The sequence below is a fragment of the Sceloporus undulatus genome, chromosome 5, assembly GCF_019175285.1.
Source record: "Sceloporus undulatus isolate JIND9_A2432 ecotype Alabama chromosome 5, SceUnd_v1.1, whole genome shotgun sequence".
NCBI lineage: Eukaryota > Metazoa > Chordata > Lepidosauria > Squamata > Phrynosomatidae > Sceloporus > Sceloporus undulatus.
In genome coordinates this window covers 9,059,300-9,080,920 of record NC_056526.1, presented here as the reverse complement: position 1 = coordinate 9,080,920, position 21,621 = coordinate 9,059,300, and positions in this window count along the sequence as shown.

Below are 21,621 nucleotides of genomic sequence, written 5' to 3'. Positions count from 1 at the left end.
ACCAGCAATAGGGCCCAAGCTCGACTCAGGCTTGCATCCTTCCGAGGAGGGAGCTAAAATGAGGACCCAGACTGTTGGGGGCAAATTAGCTTACTTGCTAATTAGCTGACTTGCTGTTCACCGCTATGATCTTTGGAATAGCGGTATATAAATAAAACAAATTATTATTATTAATTAATACAGCAGTTGTTTTCCGGACACAGATTCAACAGAAATCAAGTGAAGGAAAAAAGGATCTTAGAGCTAAAACAAAATGATCCTAACGTTTAACTAGTATAATGCTATTAAGCAGTTTTCATGTTGTCTACAACTCCTGAATAATAATATTAAAAAGCTCAATAGACAGTGGTGAAAATCACTTTTTGAAATGTTGCATTAGATTGGATCTGAGATGTAAAATTAGTATTTCAAGAAAGAAACTGGAAGCAACTCATGAATAAGTACAATCAAAACAACAACAAAAAGAATTGGAAACTCTACTTCTAGAGACTCACTCCCCCCCCCCCCATATAGAGGTCTCCATTTTCAAAAGGTGTAAGAATGGCACCACCAATAGTAAATTCTCCTGCCACGCGTGTGCTTTTCTTTTTCTGATCTTGTGGTGCATCCGGTACATTAGATGATTCTTTGTCAGATTCCGTGTCATGGGTGTATAAAGCCCTCTGATATGCAGTAATATCACTTCTCTGATATCTCTCAGAGATAACACATGTGTCTACTGGCTATATAAATTGAAGCAAATGCTAACAAAAGGAGGAAATCTTTCTGTAAATGCACAGCTTTACAAGAGGAAAAAGGCAAGAAAGTAAATGGCTGTCACTCTTTTTAGATATGGGTTTTGATGTTGGCCTCTCTTTGGATCGCTTCTGTGTTATTTGGACCCTTCCTTCCTTCCTTCCTTCCGTCAATCTTTTCTTTCTTCCTTCCTTTTATATTTTGTCCCCAAGTCCATGGGGCTGGCCTGACCTAATTAACAAGATTGTTGAGAGAATACAGCGGAAAGGAAAATGAAGACCATTTATCCTGCTTTGAACAGATTGGAAGAGAGGTGAGATAGCAATGTAATCCATCAATAAATACCCAAGAAAATACAAACCATCTTACCCAGTGGCACAATGAAGAGGTGAAGCCATTAGGTGAAAGTAACATGTGATGGTACATCATACTTAATTACAATAGAACAGGTCTGATTGAAGCCTGAAGCACATCCAGCTCAAAACTAAGAAGAACCAATTCAAATCAGTTCCTGAAATTCCTTGTAGATGTTCCATCTGTTGAGGCATGCAAGTAACAGTAAGTTATCATACAAGCAGAATAATTGGTATTTTCACACAGAAGTTGAGCAACAACCAGTCCCACACCACCATGCCATGCACAGGGTCTACCAGAGGAATAAATCAGGCTCAAGCTGCATCTGGACTGTAGAAATAATCCAGGTTGACTCCACTTTAACTGCCATGGCTCAATTCTACTGTAGTTTTTGTGAGACATTTACCCTTCTCTGTCAAAAAGCTCTAGTCCCACAACAAACAGAAAAAGGAGCCATTTCCAGGATTCCATAGCACTGAACCATGGTAGTTAAAGTGTTGTCAAAGTGGATTATTTCTGCAGTGCAGATGAAGCTTTGCTTTTCCTTGGTTACAAAAATGAAACAGCTTTCCGTACCAATGCCAATGGTTTTGTAACATCAAATGGTAAGAAGCTCTTTGAGATATGATTTTCAAACATGGACAAGAGAGAGCACAGCAGACTAAAAAATAGAGGAAAAGAACCTCAGACTAATACATAAGGAGAGAGGATATCACTAATACTAAGAAACATGAAATCATTTGAATGCATGCTGTGTCTAAACCCTTAGAGAGACATCCAAACTAGCATCTCCTGAGTACAGGCATGTTGAGGTTGTCACCTTTAACACCATCTGGCTAAGGAGAAACTTAGATATGACTCAAGAGCAAAGATGGAGGGATTATTCCAGAGAGAGAGGGCCTCAACAGATTGGCTGTAAACATCAGCCTCAGGACAAAGTGGAGGTTTGGTATCCACATGATGCATGCCCTGATATATCAAGGTGTTCCTTTTCTGCTGTGTCCAGATGACACAGCACCAAAAGGGGTGCCAGAAGCCCTTTCTGCAGTGCAAAAAGGAGCCACTTTTTGCAGCTCCTTTTTGCACCACGGAAATGCCAGATTGGGGCTGTGGCATGTAGTTGCCACAGCCCCAATCTGGCACTGAAATGGGAGGTCTGTTCAGCCCCAGAGTTCTGAATGCAAGCTTACTTTTGTTCAAATCAGCTCATAGTTTTTTGTAGCATCTAATCTGCATCATGCTGGGCCTATCTCCATGTAATGTGTGACCCAAAAAAGATTACTTGGAAATAAATATGTCTACAGAATACATGTTCATGCATAGCTAGAGCAGGAAGATATTCTGACCATCAAGAGATAAAATGGGAAATATTTGTCTTTCTAGCCTTGAGTTGGTTGTCTCTTAAGTTCCAAGTTACAGAAATGTAGTACCTGAAGGGAAAAAGCAGTGACCATTGGGCATGTCCATATCATGTACCATCTTTATCTTTATTACATTGCCAACATTTAGATGAAGTTGTTGCTGTTAATTGCCATGAAGTCAACTTTGACTTACTGTGACCCTATGAATGAGAGCCGCAGTCATCAACAGCTCTACTGAGATCTTGCAAATTCAGGGCCATGGATTCCTTGGTTGATCTTGCTACCTGTGTTGCAGTTTCCTCTTTTCCTACTGCCTTTCACTTTTCCCAGCATTAGTGACTTTCCAATGAGTCACATCATCTTGCAATATGTTGTGGTGAATAAACCAACCAGCTAGCCAATCATGAGGCAGCTGCCTTCAGCCAATAAGATGCTGGCTGGGGAAAGGTGAAAATTCCATGTGGCAGATGAGTTTTGACAGATAGGGAACTGCTTCGCCCAGAGTGGGACAGATAGAGAAAAGGTCCAGGTAGAGATAGGGTGTGTTCCAGAGGGGAACTTGATTATAGCCTAGAGTGGGGGACTTTTAACCAGTTAATGACTCTAGTTGAGGGAGTTATTATAGTAAGCCTGAGTGGAGATATTATTGTGTATAAGCTTAGGAAACTGCACTTAGGGCAGAAAAATAAAATGCACAGATATAGGATGGGTGTCACTTGGCTGAATGAAACTACATGTGAAAGGAATCTGGGAGTCCAAGTAGACCACAAGTTGAACATGAGTCAACAGTGAGATGCGGCAGCTAACAAGGCCAATGCGATTTTAGGCTGCATCAATAGAAGTATAGTGTCTAGATCAAGGGAAGTAATAGTCCCACTCTATTGCGCTTTGGTCAGGCCCCACCTGTAATATTGCGTCCAATTCTGGGCACCAAAATTCAAAAAGGATGTTGAGAAACTGGAGCGTGTCCAAAGGAGGGTGACTAAAATGGTGAAGGGTCTGGAAACCATGTCCAATGAGGAACGACTTAGGGAGCTGGGGATGTTTAGCCTGGAGAAAAGAAGGTTAAGAGGTGATATGATAGCCCTGGTTAAATACTTGAAGGGATGTCATATTGAGGAGGGAGTTGACTTGTTTTCTGCTGCTCCAGAGACTAGAACCCAGAGCAATGGATGCAAGCCACAGGTAAAGAGATTCCACCCAAACATTAGGAAGAACTTCCTGACAGTAAGGGCTGTTCGACAGTGGAACAAACTTCCTTGGAGTGTAGTGGTGTCTCCCTCTTTGGAGGTCTTTAAGCAGAGGTTGGATGGTCATCTGTTGGGGATGCTTTGACTGAGAGTTCCTGCATGGCAGAATGGGGTTGGGCTGGATGGCCCTTGTGGTCTCTTCCAACTCTATGATTCTAAGATTCTAAGTAGGACAGTGCCAGTGTCCTTGAAACCTAGTAACAGTGATATTCTGTAGTGAGTTTAACAGTTGAAACAAAATAACCTCTAAAAAGTAACACATGCCTGAACTAACAGCTGTTTAATGCCATTCAGTTCAAGTAGCATCTGTTCAAATCCTTTCTTCAATAAAGTTCATATTTTGTTTTATCTAAAGGCTTGTCCACATTATAAATTATATCCATGCTACTGTTATACAGTACAGTGAACCTGAGTTTTAAAGAGGTTCTGTTCAAGTTTGGGACCCACTGTTACATAAGCATAATTTTGGTGGCAGTTTAATGAGAGAGTGTACGTCACATAATTTTGGTGGTGACAGTGGGATAAAAAATCCCATGGACCTGCCATCGTAGAAAAGGATTGTGGTTGTGCATAACGTATGTCCACCTCAGATTGGTCATTCTGACTTCTAAAGAGAATTCAGGATTGTAAGCTTATTCTACAGCACTTACATGAACAGGAAGGGAATGGAATGGGGAAGAAATGTATGTTACCACATAGGAGAATGTAGCCGATGCCATTGGGAGTCCACAAGCATTCCCCAGCCAATGATTTTGAACTGATCTTCAAAATCTGCTTCCATGGAATGGCTGGGGAATGATTTGGGGACTCCCGGCAGCATCGGTGGCATTCTCCCATGCGGTAACACACATTCCCACCCGTTCCGTTCCATTCCGTTCCCATTCCTACAAGTGTCCTGTGATATGCTCCTCGATTTCCTCTAGGATCCATGTACTGGATGTTTTGGCAGTCCATGGTACTCTCCAACAGCACCACATTTCAAATGAATTTATTTTCTTCCTGTCAGACCCACTGTAATATCCCCTTTTCCCTTTTCTTTTGTTGTTTTCTCTGCATTTATATTTTTAAAAAGTGAGCTAGATCAGATAGACAGACAGACAGACAGGAGACAGATCTCAGCTCAGCTCCTTTCCAAGAATAAAAGCTTTACCTTGGAGAAGCAGGAGAGATGATCAGGGGCTCAATGGACCTAGCAGCACTGTCGGATCTCAGGACCTAGCACTGAGTCTCCAGTTTTTATGGGCCATATTCTGGCAGAAGATAAGGATGCAAATTCTACAGTTTGAGAAAAGGACTGGGTGCAAATCTCTCATTCAATCAGGAGAATAGCAGCTTCCTGCAGTTTCCAAGGCTTCAATAATTGGTAGCTGCAACTTGCAAAGATTCTAGTGGGACTGGAGTGTCTATGTATATCTGCATTATACAAATACCAGTATATTCCTACATTTACGTCTTCCTTCTCTCCTAGTCCTCACAGTGCTAGGGCTCACTCTTCACTCGGCTTTGCATCCACCTTCTGGCTAGAAGCATGCAAGCTAAATTAAATGTTCCATATCCCTTATCCCTTCCAAAGTAAATGAGAAGGCATAATCCCCTCATTTCACCTTGATCTGGGAACAGCCCTTTGGCTAAGATGTCTGTCTTAATTTCTTGCTGGTACTTAATAGATAATGTTTGATGACATCACCAGAGGCCATTTTGAGATCTCAGGTTTGGTCTGGAAACCTCAAGGCCTAAAACGATCTTGAACTGGCAACTCTACCTAACAGATGCCCTGCAGGGTCTCTCTTTGGCTTCATCAGAACAGAGGAAGCTGCCTTTGGAAGCAGGATGCTACTTGTGCTTTCCCTGAATCTTCTATGCACACTACATGTATTACACTAATCAAGCTGCAGACAGCAACAAATAGAACTTTACCCAACATATAATTAACTATTGGAATTCATTACTGCAAGATCTGGTTATGGCTGCTAGCTTAATCACTTTTTAAAAAAGGATTTGATACTGTCACAGAGAAGAAGAGGTCTTTCAAACACCATCAAAGGATATACCTATAAGAAGGGGCAAAATGAGGGCATTGTTTCTCCCATAAGAATTTTACTTCCCAATTAAATTTTATTCAGTCCCAATCATTCTAGCAGTGCAGTAACATCTACTCTAGCTGGGACAAAATAGATGTGATAGAATCTACACCATTATACAGTGTGTGAAATCTGTCTTTAAGTGAATGGCACTCATGTAGGGGCAGGTCTCAAAACATGGGTAGCCTCCTATGAGACAATGCAGTCCCCTGGATCATCTGGAACTGAGCTTTGTAGGTCATAACCAAATGGAGGCTGGATGGCCATCTGTCGGGGATGCTTTGATTTGGATTTCCTGCATGGCAGGGGGTTGGACTGGATGGCCCTTGAGATCTCTTCCAACTCTATGATTCTATGATTCTATGTGTTCAGAAATAGATTGACAGAGTTGTTGCAAAAAGGGAGTTGTGCTCAAAATGAATCTTGTGGTTGAGCACATCCCTCTTGGTTAAACTGACAGTTTTATTTCATTGGCAACCTTAGGTTAACTACAAAGGGTAGATAATAGCCACACCACCAGATGAAACAGTTGTTCTCGCCCCTGCTCTCTGCCAAGAATGATCTGTAACAAGTTCCAGCCTGCCTTGCCATTTCCCTGTTTCAGCACAGCTTGGGATGGGGATGAGGGTGGAAGAGAAGGAGTGAAACAGTGAGAAAGAGAGAGAGTAGAAATCCTTCTTAGCCAATCTCTTGGCTTCATTTGGCTTGCCCATTTTATGGGAGAAACACAGAATGCTGGCGAATTGGCCGTGAAATGAAATCTGACTGAGTGATGCACACCCACTTCTGATGGGATGCAGTTGCTGAGCTGATGCATTCGCTCCGGGCAGCTTTACGGTGCCTTCAATAGGGCATGGGGAAAAAAATCCCAGTAAATAAAAATTGGAGGCTCCCAAAATTAAATTTCCACCTGCAGGAAAATGATGCTCCAGCGATCTCTTCCAGCAGCTATCTAAGCCTTCACACCCACGTGCCCAGCCCTGTTGGGGGGAAAACCCTGCCAGCTTTTAACTTGCAACTTTTCATCTCCAGTGTACTATTACGTGGAGGCCTGTCTCATATTGAGGGCTAGTTGCTGGAGCCTCCTGAAGGTTGTCAGGGTCTGTTTTATTCTCTCCGTGTAGTACATAGTGTACTTAGCAGACAGGGTAGGTGGAAAGGGTGGAAGCAGCGTTCCTGGTGATGGGAACTCCTGAAGGGGATTTGCTTTGCCACCAGCATTCTGTCACTGTGCCAGTCAGTGAGCATGCCACTTTGCCAAGATTCAGTGAATTTTTCCAATGTACAAAACAAAAAAAGATCCATGGCTAGAAGGAAAGACAGAAAAGTCTCAGGAAGTGCCTGCTGCCACACTGCAGAAATAAAGCAGTTCGACACCACTTTAACTTCCACAACTCTGTGCTATGGAATTCTGGAATGTGTAGTTTTGTGCAATATCTAGCCTTCCCTGTCAGAGAGCTCTAGTGTCCCCACCAAAGTACAAATCCCAGAGTTTCATAGCAGTGAACCATGTAAGTTAAAGTGGTGTCAAACTACTTTATTTTTGCAATGTAGCAGCAACCTGTGACATTAAAGTCCCTGGTTCAAAGTGTACCCAAATATTATTCTTATTGTTACTTGATTTGGCCTTAATTCGGTTGGCAGTCCCCAAACAGAATATACCCATTAAAAGCAATGGGTTTATCTAAGGATTGACTTACCAGGTTTCCACATAGTTAATGGGTCCATTCTACCTTTGTATGTATTTTTATTTTTTTACTGGCCTGTTTTTAAATTGTGTTTTAATTTTCAAATGCTTTCGCTCAGGTTATGTTTTAGTGGTACTTGCATTGTTTGATTGCAAGCCTACTAGCACTGTATTCATGAGGAAAACATGGGAAATAAATCTAGAAGGAAGAGCAGCAGGTTGAACATTAGAATTATTAGCTTACATACCATAACCTTCTCAGGTAGTAGATGGGCATCTCACTGGAATGTCTGGTGTATCTGCCACCACCACAGGTTGCTTATTCTGAGGGCAAAGCAAGGTGCCCAGCCTGTGATGACTATTGGGTGCCTTTTTTTGACTTCAGAAGTGAGCCACCTGTGGTGGTGGCAGATGTTCCGAGTGACCCAGTGGTCCACCTTCCAGGTACTCAAATTGGGCTTTTTGACCACTTCTTGGAAATCCTCTACTTTACCAACATGTTTACCTTGGAGATTACCCCGTATTTTTTCTTTTTGGCTTTCTCTTTGTTTTCTGCAGCTCCAGAGACTAGGACCCGGAGCAAGGGATTCAAATTACAGAAAAGAGATTCCAACGCAACATTAGGAAGAACTTCCTGACAGTAAGAGCTGTTTGACAATGGAATACATTGCCTCAGAGGGTGGTGGAGTCTCCTTCATTGGAAGTTTTTAAACAGAGGCTGGATGGCCACCTGTCAGGGGTGCTTTGATTATGTATTCCTAAATGATGAAGGGTTGGACTGGATGACTCTTGATGTCTCTTCCAACTCTATGAGTCTATGAAATATGTCTCTTTACAGGATCACTCAATCCTATCACTGGATCTTTTCATCCTCTCACTGGGGACGAATTCAGATGGTGAAATTAATCCAGGATGAATCTGGGTTGAATCTTTGTTGTTCAGAAGCAGTTTGAATGCATCTGATTAAACTGAGGAGAGGTGCCAACCCCCCCTCCCCTGGATAATTGATATCAAGGGTTGTCCCCCAAGGCTTGTTTTTTTTTTTTTTTTTAATGATTTGCATCATCAGCAGTGTGAATAACAAGTGTGAATATACCTGGAATAAACCAGAATAAAACTGCATGCCTTGAATGTGCTTTGAATATATTCACATTGTCAACGCCATCTTCATTTGAGTGCTGGCACATGTGAGCAACTGAACTCCCAAAGATGAACATACATATGGTTGCATAGTATGAATAACAAACCCAGAATGTGTACGTGAGATTATTTGAAAAGTCACAGTAAAAACGATGATGTCTGAATGACCCCTGGATCATATGATTCCCCTCACTGGATCATTCACTGCAGACAAGGCCAGAGTCAACCTGAAGGCATATTATAATATTACAACAACAACATGACACTAACAGGATGCCTGCCTATGTATCTATCTATTCTTCTGGACATGTTCAGACATGCTAATGGAAATTTTCCCCCTAAGCTTCCTGGACACATTGTGATTTAATTCTGAATGCATTGTGGAGGGAAGAGATAAGCATCCCCTTTGTGTGTACTGCCTTTATAGACAAGATCCACCCACCTTTGTGCATCTATAATCAATAAAACCAATCAAAAGGGGCGGCAGTTGCAGTTTAAGAATAAAATATAGTTTGAGGCTTGAATAAAAACTCCATGTTCTGCAACAGTGTCGCGGCAAGGAGACGCAGAGACAGGAATGGGGTGCACAAGCTTCCCTCCAGCTTGCCTCCCAGCCAGGTTTCTGGCTGGGCCTTTTATTGTCATTTTGCTTACATTAGTCCGTTGTTTGTCTTACAATCATTTGCTAGGTTACGTGTCCTTTTTAGCAGTGGAAGCAGGATGTGAAGACCGGCCGAGTCAGCATGGATTTATCTATTGGATTATGGATAAAGCATTGTCATCTTGAGAGAGGGTCGAAGTCCTATGGTTTGCCAGTAGAACTGCCACGTTTCAATCTTGATGAGCATTGCTATCCTGAGAGAGGGTCACGACCCCATGGCTTTTGCCAGTGGGGTTGCCACACAACAGTGACCTAAATTCACTTCCTAGTCCTAAACAAAATAGCCCCATTGACATCAATGGCAACTTGGTACATGCACATTTGTGTAAATTCCATTGTATCAATGGGTTTACGCTTAACAATTAGATTAACAATTAGATATAGGCCAGTATGTTATGGAATACCATTTACAGAAAAGCTAGGTGGGTGTATTGCTTGATATGGAAGACAAAATTATTTTCTTTCTATTTTAACCTACCAAATTTAATATTTTGAATCAGTATATATGAGTAGAAACACAGTTCCTCTTTTTTTTTTTTTTTTTTTTTTTTCTTTTTTGGTCTCTGCTTCTTTGGTGCAGCTCTTCAGTCAAAAGCACAAACAAAATTAAATATGTTAGGGGAAAGGCCCCACCAAAATACATAAAATAGAGAATATAATATATAAGCATGCTTTATGATGGAGGAAAATGTTGGCAAAAATGAACAAATGAAGCAAAATCATTATGTATATTGAGATAAATGTGTACAGAAATGAATGCAGATTATCATGCATTGCTTTTATGGAAATAGGTGAATTTCAAACTGATGCAAAAAACAAGTTGAATTAAAATTAAGATGAAAACAAAGCAAAGCTGAGGAGAGCAAAAACTGAGATCCATCTGTGCTTGCATATGGCCTGCCTACTTGTCTTGGTTTTGGAAAAGTTCCTTTTTTGAACTGCATCTCCCAAGTCCCTTTCACAGTACATAATTATAGCACTTTGGCATCATTATAACTGCTATTGTTGCATCTTATAGAATCTTGGGGTTTATAGTTTTGTGTGGCATTTAGGATTCAATCTTCCTCAAATTACAAATCCCAGACTTCCATAGGAGAGGTCTCTGGCAGTTAAAGTGATATCAAAGTGCTACAATTGTGTAGCATGGAAAAAGCACCAGAATCTGCAGTCACCATGCCTGGATGGGGATTCTGGGATCTGCAATTTTTTTTTAAAAAAAATAACTTTTGTGTGTTCTGTCTTTGCCAATCTGGAGATCAGGATACTAAACCAGATAGACCTTTGGTCTAATTCATCTAGGCCTTCTTCTTATGTTAACAGAGATAATGTGTTTTTGTTAAGGATCACCTTCCATAATCCTTCGGTGCCCCTTTAAGTGGGTCTGTGTATATATTTCTAAACCTTCAGAACAAAATGCCTGGAGATGCCTTCCACCCCTGGAGATTGTAACCTCAGCCTGCACAAGTCCGGCATTGAAAGATCTACAGCCTCCAGGCAGTGGAGGAAAACTCTTTAAAGATGAATCATTTTCATAAATGAGTGCAGAGGGAGGTCAAGCCAGGGGACATTGAAGGTTACATGTGTGGCTGAGATAAGACCCCATTCATCCTCCTCTTACTGTCAGGTCATGATGGGCGAGCATCGCCTTGAGCACCCATAAAACATGTTGTTTGCAGAAAGCTTGCAGGTGGTTCATTTTTTTTCATCCTCAAAGAGGAGCATCCAAACTGTTACCAGAAATTTATCTCCCCATGGCTGGGCCGGTTTATTAGAAGAGAAATTCTTGGAGAGAAATTCCACATCCAAAGTTACCTCCTTCTTCAAGACTGCACTAAACAAAAATGTCAATAGTTACTTATATGGATGATACCTTGGTAATTTGCTGAACAAGACTGTTAAAAGAAAGAGACACCGTGTGTCTGTGTAAATTGGGGAGGAAAGGAGGGGTCTGGTTAGAAGAAACTGGTTGTTGGCAAAGACAACTTGAGCTGCCATTATTTGAAGATTATACTGAGGAAAGCCAATCTATTTTGACCAATCTCAAAGGGCATCAAGGGAGTTTTATGGCAGTGCCAAGGATTGTCCAAACCATTCTGGCTGGAATGCACAACTGCAGGAGTGACTTACTTGCATAAATATTCTTCCTCAGAACAACAACTTGAGAAAATGCAAGCCTATGATCAACATCATCATTTTATTTTATTTTATTTTCTCTTATATGATTCTTAACACTTTTGCCTGATGAAGAAGCCAGTGGAGCTTTGAAAGCTTGCATCCTGTCTTTTGTGCATTTTAAAGGTCAATTAAAGGTATCAGTATTTTGTGGATTTTGAGTGTTATTGTACTTTCCAACTACAAATGCGCAACCTAAAATTACACATTTGTAACCAATTCATGTTCATAATCCCTATGTATTCAATAGTGTAGGGAATACATTGGGATTGTAAACAACTGGCTATCCAGACTTACTGGATAGCAGCCACTGTGAGCAATAGGAGTCTGTTCTTCTGTCAGTTGGGGTGCAGCTGACTGGATTGCCACTTGTCAGATCAGTGATCTCTAGTGCAACAATCAGAAGCAGGATCCCTGCCACAATTCCTCCTCACACTAAAGACCTCTACCAGAAGAGTGGTGGAAACTTCTGTTGCTCACAGCAGCTCCTGCTTGGTAAGACAAGATTAGGTGGATCAAGCCAGGAGATGTTACTTCATTAAGTACACTTAACTAGAGGAGTACTTAAGTATGCTTAACTAAGGCCTTGTTTGCACTAGACAGATAGTGGCCCCTTAGGAGATTATCACACTGTCTTTTCTCACAGCCTCAGCGTGGGCTGAAACTTTTGAAAGCTTTTTTAAAATGGGTGTAATCACACACCTCCATGCCCAGTCCACAGGCATTGCAAGCCTGACCATATCATCCCATACCCAATCAGTACTTCTTGGGCACTTTTTGAAATAATGGGAGTTTTTGTGCATGCTTCCACACTGCAGAATTAATGCAGCTTGAGATGATTTTAACTGCCATGGCTCCATTCTATGGAGCCATGGGATTTGTAGTTTCTTATGGCACTAGAGCTCTATGATAGAGAAGACTAAATAGCTCACAAAGTGATGAATCCCAGAATTCCATAGAATTCAGCTATGTGTGTGTGTATCCGTGTTCTGTGTTTTGAAGTCATTTCTAGCTTATGGTGACCCTAAATCAAACTTATCATGGGCTTCTCTTGGCAAGATTTGTTCTGAGGATGTTTACCCTTGCCTCCCTCTGAGGTTGAGAGCATGTGACTTGCCCAAGGTCACCCAGTGTGTTTTATGGCTGAACAGGGAATTGAACCCTGGCCTCCAGAGTCATAGCCCAATGCCCAAACCACTACACCATGCTGGGTGCTGCCTGTTCATCTACCTGCAGCCAATAAACATCTGTAGCAGCCTTCCCAGCACTGCCTTAGAGGAAGTTGGATGTTGCACAAGGAGGCAGTGAGTAGTTCCTTGCACATCTTCCAAACAGACATGTGTATGTAAAATCAGCTCCAACTGTACCAGTTTGGCAGGAAGTTTTGCAAAGACATTGGTGTAATCTTCACTGCAGAAATAATGCTGCTTGACATCACTTTAACTGTCATGACTCATCACTATGAAATTCTGGGATTTGTAATTTGCCAGGGCCATAGTTTCCTTGATTCAGTCTATTGAGAAGGAATGTGCTCCTCCTCTTTTCCTCCCACCTTCTATCTTACCAAGTATTATTGTCCTTTGTAGTGAGACATGTCTTGTAAGAATAGATAGTGACTGATAAGGAGTTTAATTTCAGTATTATATTATTTTAGTATTTTAGAATATTATAGAATTGTGTTTTATTGTTCATTTTTTATAATATATGTTTGATGTTCTGCCCTTTGGTGGAAAGGCAGTTATAAATATATGTTGTTGTTATTCCAAAGTAAATAGTCTCAGTTTAGTCATCTTGGCTTCCAGGGAGAGTCCATTATTTTATTTCTACTAGGACCCATTTATTTGTCTTTTTTATTTGTCCATGATATCTTTAGAATTATTTTTCAGTGTCAGATTTCAAGTGAGTTGATTTTCTTCCTATCAGCTTTCTTCACTTTCTAGCTTTCACAACCATACACAGAAACTGGAAATACAGTTGGCTCTCCATATCCACAGATTCTTTATTCATGGATTCAAACATCCCCAGCTTCAAAATAGTTTTTAAAAGTATAAATTTCAAAAACCAAACCTTGATTTTGGCATTTTATATAAGGGACACAATTTTACTACCCTGGTGTATATAATGGGACTTGAGCACCCACGAATTTTGGTATCCATCCATGGGAGGTCCTGGAACCAAACCCCAGGTAATACCAAGGTCCCACTGTACAGGGGCATGGACAATCCTAACTTTAGCATTTAGTGATGTATCTTTACACTTCAGGATCTTGTCTAATTACTATCCTTCCAAATCCTAGTCTTCCTTCTCATTTCTCGACTACAGTCTCCATTCTTATTAGTAACAACTGAGCCAAAGTATGGAAAATCTTGAACTATTTCAATGCCTTCATTGTCTATGTTAAAGTTTTGTAAATCCTCTGTGGTCATTATTTTTGTTTTCTAAATCTTCAGCTGAAAAACTTTGCACTTTCTTCCTTAACTTCCGTCATTTATTGTTCCAAGTCTTTGTATTTTCTACTAGTAGTATGGTGTCACCTGCATGTCTTCAACTGCAAATGTTCCTTCCTCCAACTTTCATATCTTCCTCCAAGTCTAATCCTACTTTATATATGGTGCATTCAACGTACAAACCTTGCCTGTACTCTTGCCAACTGGAACCATTCCATTTCTCAGTATTCTGTTCTGATAATAGCCTCTTGTCCCAAGTACAAGTTATGTATCAACTGGGGCTAAATGCAATAACTAGACACAAGCAGGGTGGACCCACTGAATCAATTCCTAAATGGAAAGTTAACATGAAGTAAATTCCATTGATATCCATTATTCCATTGAATCTGGGAACTATTTTCATTTTTTTAAATATATGTAGAATCTAGTCTTACTGTCAATTATAGTGGGCTGTGATTCATCCAACTGAATTTTAACTTGGGGCTATGTCTCTTGACCTATATTTATTTATTTATTTATTTATTTATTAGTAGTAGTAGTAGTAGTACCTTATAGCCATTTCTGACTTATGGTGACCTTAAGGTGAATCTATCACATGGTTTTCTCTGCTAGTGGTTTAGAATCATACAATCATAGAAATGTAGAGTTGGAAGAGACCGCAAGGGCCATACAGTCATGCAGGAAGTCTCAATCAAAGCATCCCCAACAGATGGCCACCCAGCCTCTGTTTAAAGACCTCCAGGGAAGGAGACTCCACTACACTCCAAGGGAGTGTGTTCCACTGTCAAACAACCCTTACTGTCAGGAAGTTCCTTCGCTGTTGAAGTGGAATCTCTTTTCCTGTAGCTTACATCCATTGCTCTGGGTCCTGTTCTCTGGAGCAGCAGAAAACAAGCTTGCTCCCTCCTCAATATGACATCCCTTCAAATATTTAACCAGGGCTTTCATAACACCTCTTAACCTTCTTTTCTCCAGGCTAAACATCCCGAGCTCCCTAAGTCGTTCCTCACTGGACATGGTTTCCAGACCTTTCACCATTTTAGTCGCCCTCCTGTGGACACGATCCAGTTTCTCAATGTCCTTTTTGAATTGTGGTGCCCAGAACTGGACACTATATCCCAGGTGGGGTCTGACCAAAGCATAATAGACTGGCACTATTACTTATCTTGATCTAGACACTATACTTTTATTGATGCAGCCCAAAATTGCATTGGCCTTTTTAGCTGCTGCATCAGTTCCTGCCACAGAGAGGAGAAGGAAAGAAGCAGCTGGGCAGCCATTTTGAGTGGTGAGTATTTGAATTGCTTTTTAAACTCTGGGAGAGTGTGCTTGTTGTTGAGGGGGTGGAGCTTCTGGGAGTCACATCTGTGAGTCACTAGGGGGTGGAGCTAGCAGACTAGCTCTATATAACTCCTCTCAGAGCCTAATGTCGCACAAATTTTTTTTTGATGCAAAGAAATCTACAGCAAAAGCAGCAGGTGAGAAGCAAACCTTGAGTCAGAACTTTGCCTTTAATTACAAGCTAGCAATGGGGACATTCCTATAAAGTTATATTCCCAGTAGATTCAGCTCGCTGCCAGAGACTGGTGAAAAGGCCAGGTCATTAGGGGCCTTAACATTGGTGTTTACCAGAGGATTTTTTGAGGAGGAAACCCACAGTCCTTCTAGATCCTAGATCTAGACTTCTAGATCCCTTTCACACGTAGTCTCCTTAAGCCAGGTGTCCCCCATCCTATTTCTGTGTATTTCATTTTTTTTAATTTAATTTTTTTTATTATTATTTATTTTTGCCCTAGTGCAATACCTTACTTTCTCCGTGTTGATTTCATTTGTTGCTTTGGCCCAGCTTTCTAGTCTATTCAGTCATTTTGAATTTTGATCCTGTCCTCTGGAGTATTAGCTATTCTCCTAATTTGGTGTCATCTGCAAATTTATAGTATGCCCCCCATTCTGTCATCCAGGTCATTGATAAAGATGTTGAATAGTACTGGGCCCAGGACAGAGCCCTGTGGGACCCCACTGGTCCACTTTCTCCAGGATAAAAGGAGCCATTGTTGAGCACCCTTGGGTTCGGCCTGTCAACCAATTACAGATCCATTTAACAGTTACTTTGTCTGGCCCACATTTTATAAGCTTTTTTGCAAGAATATCATGGAAACCTTGTCAAAGACCTACTGAAATCAAGATATACTATATCCACGCATTCCCTTCATCTACCAAGCTGGTAATTTTATCAAAGAAGAGATTAGATTTGTCTGGCATGACTTGTTTCTCTGAAACCCATGTTGACTTTTTGTGATTAGGCATTGTCATCTAGATGTTCAGAGATCTCTGTTTAATGATCTGTTCCCAGATCTTTCCTGGTATTGATGTCAGACTAACTGGATAATAATTGTTGGGATCCTCTTTTCTCCCCTTTTTGAAGATGGGGACAATGTTTGCCCTCCTCCAGTCTGCTGGGATTTCTCCTGTTTTCCAGGAGTTTTCAAATATGATTGCCAATGGCTCCGATATTACATTTGCCAGTTCTTTTAATACCTTTGGATGTAGTTCATCTGGTCCTGGAGACTTAAATTCATTTAGATTAACAAGATATTCCTGTACTATCTCTTTACTCCATTTAAAAGTCAGCTCAGTTGAAAGTTCCTTAGTCATCCATCCTGGTTTCTTGAGACACCTCCCGTTTTTCTTTCTCGCTGGAACTGTTTTAATTTGTGCCTTCACTATCTCCCTTTTGAGAAACTCTCATCCATCCTGGACTCCCTTCTCTTTTAGTATTCCTTACCATGGGATCACCCCCAGTATTTCTCTAAGTTTACTGAAATCCGCTCTCCTAAAGTCTAGAATGCATGTCTGACTATGCCTGGCTTCTCCTTCCCACTATATAACAGAGTCCAGGACAACATGGTCACTTCCACCTAATGATCCCACCACTTGCACCCCATTAACCAAGTCATCCTTGTTGGTTAGGATCAGATCTAAGATAGCTGACCCCTTTATTGCCTCTTCCACCTTTTGGACAATGAAATTGTCTCCAAGGCAAGTGAGGAATTTGCTAGACCTTGGGGATTTTGCTGAGTTTGACTTCCAGCAAATATCAGGAGAGTTGATTTCGCCCATCAGTACTACATCCCTCCTTTCTGAGTGTGTGTGTTCTAGAAAGATATCATCCAATTCCTCAGTCTGACTTGGGGTTTTGTAGTAGACTCCCATCATAACATCCTTGTTGTTTCCCTCCCCTTTAATTTTTATCTATGCTTGTGTGCAGCCCTTGATCCTTAAGCCAGTGATGTAGTCCTCAAAGACAAACAGTTGTATAACTCAACATTAAACATTAAAGCTAAAACAAACCTTTACTCAGACTCTTCCAGAATGATTTAAAAAAAAAAAAAAGTGAGTTCGGACAGTACATCCTTGGATTTTGCCAGAATTCTTTTGGCAATTTTATTCTCAAAGGAAACAAGAAGGAAATTTAGTAATTTTCCTCCTACTGTAAGAAAGTCTTCCAAAACTGTGTAATTCTCAGAATTAATTTGCAGATTGGAGTTTATTCTGTGCAAAAGTAACACATGATGTTTTTGCACAGAAATGAGCATTTTGTATACAAGAACAAAATTCTGTGCAGAAAATGCTGTTTTCTGATCTAAATTTTGTGCAGAATAAGTCATGAACTGCAAATATTCACATCAGTCCAGGATTCTTCTTGTCAGAGTTTCTCAGTACTTGAAATGCACATTTATGACCATATTTGGACTTGTTTTGAATAGTCTTTCTGTCCCTAACAACAATTTGCCTGTTGTTGATACCTGCACATTCTAGTCTTTTTGGGGGGTGGGTGGGGCTGTTTATACTGATTTTTAGATCCACATTAGGAGACTGCCAAAGGTTAAAAAGAAAGAAAGAAAAGAACCAAGGCATGGTTTTCAGAGGTGGCCCTATGGCATGAAGGGCAAACATCCAGCCTGTGACAGGGGCCCTGCTTCTGACTGTCACACATTTGATCTCTGGTGGAAGTGAGGTAGAAACTTCCTCCTCCTTGTATCCCCATTGGAAGATGAATGCACCTCCTTCACCTGATCTGAAAGCTGAATCTTAATGTAGACTGGGGCAGAGTTGAGTCAGATGTAACTCAGATGTGAGAGCTGAACAGTGAAGAAAGTGGATAAGAAAAAAATACATTCATATGAGATGTGGTGCTGGAAAAGAGTCCTGAGGATACCGTGGACAACCAGAAAGCCAAACAAATGGGTCCTAGAACAGATCAAACTGGAACTATCTCTGGAAGCCAAGATTATTAAGGTGAAGCAGCAGTACTTTGGCCACATCATGAGAAGTCATGACTTATTAAAAAAGACAATAATGCTAGGAAAGGTGTAGCATGTAGTAAGAGAGGAAGGCTGGATGCTAGACAGATGGACTGTATTAAAGAGGTCACAGGTATGAATTTATAGGAACTAAGCAGAGCAATGACGAACAGGGAATCTTGGAGATGCCTCATCCCCAGGGTCACTATAAGTCTGGACGAATTTGAAGGCATCAACAACAACAAAAGCTGTAGAAGGGCAAGTGGATCCAGCATTTTCTGACATGGAATACATCCATATTTTAATTCTGTAAAGGGATAGATGGATCATGCCCAATGATTAAAACCATTATGTCATTACGAAAGAAAGTCAAGATGGAGCAGGATAGAAATGACTTTCTGTTTACCTCTCCACATGCCCTCAAAGCACTTCCATTCTATTCCCAAGGGAGATGATTGTAAAAGTATGTCTTTTGTTGTGCTGGAAAAGTCTGTTTTGGCAAAAGGCACACTTTTAATTTTTATCGATTTTATTGTCTGTATGTACAATAAAACTACAGTGCTATATAAAGTGTAAAATAATAATTTTGTGGCCATCTCCCAGTGGAGGGAGAATGAAAGCACTATGACGTCATGCGGGGAGATAACAGAAAACCATTTCTATCTTGCTGCGTCTTGTCTCTCTTTTGTAATGCAACAAAGCTATGACTCTCACAACAATTCTGCAAGGTAGACAGTAGGATTATTATAGGTGTGTGTGTGAGAGAGAGAGAGAGAGAGAGAGAGAGAAGGACTTTATTTAAGTTAAGCTACCCAGTCACAAAGGCTGTTGTCACACTGCAGAATCAATGCAGTTTGACACCACTCTAACTGCCATGGCTCAGTGCTATGAAATTCTGGAATTTGTAGTTTTGAAAGACATTTAGCCTTCTCTGTCAGAGAGCTCTGGTGCCACAACAAACTACAAATCCCAGGATTCTGTAGGATGGAGCCATGTCAGTTAAAGCAGCATCAAACTGCATTAATTCTGTAGTGTGGCAGCACCCAAGATTGTGTCTCTCTGGCTGACAGTTCACACTTGAATGCTATAGTCCACCATCTCCTTGAAGAAGTCTAAACATCTGGATTTATAAGCCTTGAAAAATACTAAACCAAGGTTTCAATTCCTTGGAATTAGAATAGCTTTAAAAGTCCACAGTAATTTATACAGAAGAGCACAAAATGCCAAGTAACCGCTGTTTAATTATGTAGCAATTTAATGAGGTTTATTGGTAAATAAATTCCAGGTGATTATAGAGTAATGACATGTCCCTGCAGACTAGTGAGTAATTGCATTTATCAGATCCAAAAGGAATTTCCATATAACCTGTACTGAGAACTGGAAGGAAGAGATAATTAGGTCTCTACTCTTTGCAACTGTCAAAGATGTTGGTGCTTTTTTTAAAAAAAAACTTACTAAAAATTGCCTTCCCACTGCAAAATAATTACTGAGCCTAGATCATTTCATCATATGTGGAAAACTGCATCAGAACAGAAACATAAAACAACCCCCAAAAGGCCTTTTTTCACTGAAAAAAATCAACATTTTGCATCCTGTGAAGCCTTCAATGGAATAAGATTTTAGAACTTTACAATATTTATTACCACTTCAAGCAGAAACCCCAGCCCCCTCCATTGTAATTTCATTAAGATGACTCTTAAGACAACCTTTTCAGATCTTTGGCCACGTCTCTTTTTGCATGTTTAAAGGAGAAATTTATGAAATTTATGTGAAGTCGAAGGCTTTCATGGTCGGCATCCATAGTTTTTTGTGGGTTTTTTTGGGCTCTGTGGCCATGTTCTAGCAGAATTTCTTCCTGCCGTTTCACCCAGCATCTGTGGCTGGCATCTTCAGAGAATGTTTGCTTGGAAAGGACTTGGCTATATACAGTATATTGTGTGACCTGGAATGGCAGGAGTGATTTGCATGTATATTGTTTGTTGCTAATGGCAGTCCTCAGGGTGACATGACATGAAATTGACACACTTCCAGCTATTAGAAGGTTATCCTGACACAGAATTTAAGACTGAAATTAGGCCTCCTGGTTAAAGAACACTCACTGTGGCCTCTCTACTTGCTGTATCATGCCGGCTGTTGCAAACTTCAAGAAAAAAATATTAATAGTTGGCCAGGATCTGTTAATAGCTGGTGTAATATAATTTTATTGTGGTGTAACTGAGCAGAACTGCAAAGGATTCAAGATGTCTGGCATTAAGGCAGAAGGGCAGGTTTGGATCTACGCCTCTTTCTAGAAGCACCATGATCTGCTGAACAACCTGGGAGGGATGGCACTTGTACAAGGAGGTTTCAGAGATCTCCTTACACCGTGAAGAAATAAAGATACAACAACTTGCATCATTGAATGGTTATACAAGCTAAGTTATCAATAAGATTCTGGCCTTTGAACGCTTGATCGGTCACCAGTGTTTCCCCTTACTTACTAATTTTTAAAAATATGTTCATAGGCTCAGAGATTGAGAACCAGCATATTGTAGTGGTTTAAGTAATGGACTAGGACTCTGGGAGACCAGGTTCAAATTCCCCCTTGGCCACTTATGATGACTTGGGAGATGGCCACCGCCGAGAACGATTTGGATTCTTTGATCATGAGCTGCAGTTCCATGAAGGGGGACTTCTGGCAACGGATGGGTTGCATCTCATGCCAGTTGGAAGAAATGTTTTTGCCAACAGTCTCAATAATTTGATCAGGAGGGCTTTAAACTGAGTTATGTGGGGGAGGGAGACAGTATTCTGGAAGGCAAAAGGTCTGGAGAAAACAGTCAAACTGTCATAGAGGGAACAAGACAAACAGTGCAAGGACCCAAAAGTGGGAGGCAAAAAAACTTGCACAGGCAGCAGTTAGGGGGGACCCATGGTTTAAGACACTTCTACACTAATGCATAGAGCACGGGAAATTGGCAAGATGAACATGAACTGCTAGCACAGCAAAGCAAATATGATATAATAGGCATCACTGAAACCTGGTGGGATGAGTCTCATGATTGGAATGTAGAAATAAAGGAGTACAGTCCGTCCTCGCCTTACGCGGGGGATCCGTTCTGGATCCCTCCGCGTAAGGCGAATTCCGCCTATGCTCAAGCCCCATTGGAAACAATGGGGCTTGTGCACGACGGCGCGGCGGCAAGGGCTTGTGCGTGGCGGCGCGGGTGCATGCGGGGCGCAACGGGCACGCCGCCCATTCAATTGAATGGGACGCGCCGCCCCTTCTGCCCTGCGCGTGCCCCGCGGCTTGAGCGCGTATGCTCAAGGCCGCGTATGGCGCGCCCGCGTATGGCGCAGGCGCACTGAGTAATCTTTTTTAAGACAAATAGGCCAAACAGGAAAGGTGTCCGGGAAAGCAGCCAAAGGGCTGATAAGGCAGCTAGTTCT